Source organism: Scylla paramamosain, chromosome 23, assembly GCF_035594125.1.
Source record: "Scylla paramamosain isolate STU-SP2022 chromosome 23, ASM3559412v1, whole genome shotgun sequence".
Classification (NCBI taxonomy): domain Eukaryota; kingdom Metazoa; phylum Arthropoda; class Malacostraca; order Decapoda; family Portunidae; genus Scylla; species Scylla paramamosain.
In genome coordinates this window covers 12,543,255-12,545,754 of record NC_087173.1, presented here as the reverse complement: position 1 = coordinate 12,545,754, position 2,500 = coordinate 12,543,255, and the positions used below count along the sequence as shown (strand labels likewise).

Below are 2,500 nucleotides of genomic sequence, written 5' to 3'. Positions count from 1 at the left end.
TGGAATAATTTATTAAGAGGTATGGAGGTGCAGAAAAAATATGAAGGGTTTTTAAGCAAGTTTAGAGAAGGTGTTGAAAGATATGTGCCAAGATATAAGGTAAAAGAAAATAAGAAAGTGTGGTTTAATGCAAAGTGTGCAGAGGCAAAAAAGAAGAAGGAGAGGGCATGGAAAAAAATGAGGAAACAATGGAATGAGATAAATAGAGAAGAATACAGGACAGCTAGAAATGATTATGTTAAAATAAGAAGAGAAGAAGAAAGAAATTTTGAAAGAGATGTAGTTGGAAAGTGTAAAGAAGAACCCAAACTTTTCTATAGATATGTAAATGGAAAAATAAAGCATAGAGATACTATTACAAAGCTGAAGGAAAATGGAGAAATTTATGAAACCACACAAGAGATGGCTGAGATACTGAATAAAAGCTTTAAGTCTGTATTTACAAGAGAAACTGCCTTTGCATCACTGGGAGATGAGGAACAACAGAAAGGAATAGCAAACATACAAGTGGAAAGAAAAGAAATTAAAAGACTACTGGAAGAGCTAGATACTAGGAAGGCGATGGGGCCAGACGAAGTAAATGGATGGATATTGAAAGAATGTAGAGAGGAATTGGAAGAACCAATATGGGAGATAATTAACAGTTCTTTAAAGGAAGGAAAAGTACCAAAGGAATGGAAGAGAGCAAATATAGTACTGTTATACAAAGGAGGTAATAAAATGGAACCACTGAATTACAGACCAGTCTCACTCACGAGTATTGTAAGTAAACTCTGTGAAATAGTCATTAAAAACAGATGGGTGCAATATCTTGAACAAGAAAATATATTAACAGAAAAACAATTCGGTTTCAGGAAAGAGAGATCTTGCGTAACAAACTTACTGGGCTTTTATACAAGAGTAATAGATAAACTACAAGAGAGAGATGGTTGGGTTGATGCTGTCTATTTAGATCTGAAAAAAGCTTTTGATACAGTTCCACATAAAAGACTCATATGGAAACTGGAACATCGAGGAGGGCTAAAAGGAAAAATACTTAAGTGGATGAAGGATTATCTCCAAGGTAGGGAAATGAGTACAGTAATCAGAGATAATAAATCAAGTTGGTGCGAAGTAACAAGCGGAATACCACAAGGGTCTGTGTTGGCACCTATAATGTTTCAGGTCTATATAAATGATATGACGGTGGGTTTAAATTGCTGCATTAATATGTTTGCAGATGATGCAAAATTGATGAAAGTAATAAAGAACCAAGAGGATTGTGAGGAACTACAGAGGGATATTGATAGAATTTATGAATGGAGTAAACGATGGAAATTAGAAATCAATATAAAGAAGTGCCATGTAATGGAGATGGGAAGAAGTAAAAGGAGACCTTCATGGGAGTATAAGATGGGAGGTATCACAATACCAAAGAGCAAAGAAGAAAAAGACTTGGGAGTAATAATTCAAGACACGCTATCACCAGAAAAACACATCAATGGAATATTTGGCTCTACATATAATTTGCTAGCAAATATCAGGGTGGCATTTAATTACCTAGACAAAGAAATGATGAAGAAAATCATAACACACATGATACGTCCCAAACTGGAATACGCAGCAGTGGTATGGTCTCCACACAAAAAGAAAGATATAAGGAAATTGGAAAGAATACAAAGAACAGCTACAAAAATGATACCTGAATTGGAAGACCTAAGTTACAAGGAAAGACTGGAAGAAATTGGATTACCAACACTGCAAGAAAGAAGGGAAAGAGGAGACCTGATAACAATGTTCAAATTAGTAAATGGCATGGAGAAGATAGACAGAGATGACCTAGTTGTAAAAGTGGAGGAAGGAGATAGACGTACAAGGGGACATATGAAGAAATTAAAGAAGAGTCATTGTTTGGGAGATATTAAGAAATACAGCTTTCCGCATCGAACGGTTGAAATATGGAATAACTTAAAAGAAGAGGTAGTTGCGGCAAAGAGTGTGCACATGTTTAAAGAGAAATTGGACAAATTCGGTTATGGAGACAGGACTAATTGAGCTTTGGCTCGGACCCTGTATTATACAACTAGGTAAATACAACTAGGTAAATACACACACACACACACACACACACACACACACACACACACACACACACACACACACACACACACACACACACACACACACACACACACACACACACACACACACACACAGAAGATGTTGAAATGGGAGAAGGAATGGCGGAAGTAATTATAATTCAAACAGAAAGGAAGGGAGAAGGAAGAAGAGATTTTGCAGTGGCTTATGTACCCCCAAAGATGAATGCATGGACACAAGAGGATGGAATAGATGGAGAAAAAAGGAGGAAGTGAGAAATGGAAAGAATTCGAGGAGGTAAGAAACGAATATATCAGAATCCTGAGAGATGAAGAAAGGAATTATGAGAAAGATATAGTTAACAAGTGCAAAGATGAGCCAAAGTTATTCTTCAGATGTGTGAATGGGAAGATGACGTTAC

The 2,500-nt window shown here is 36.4% G+C and overlaps 1 protein-coding gene across 1 annotated transcript in view; it reads left to right on the top strand.

Moving 5' to 3' along the window:
* The window catches only part of LOC135112449 (uncharacterized), a 20,232-nt gene that overhangs the window by 1,474 nt on the left and 16,258 nt on the right, over nt 1–2,500 (top strand). The window lies entirely within an intron of this gene.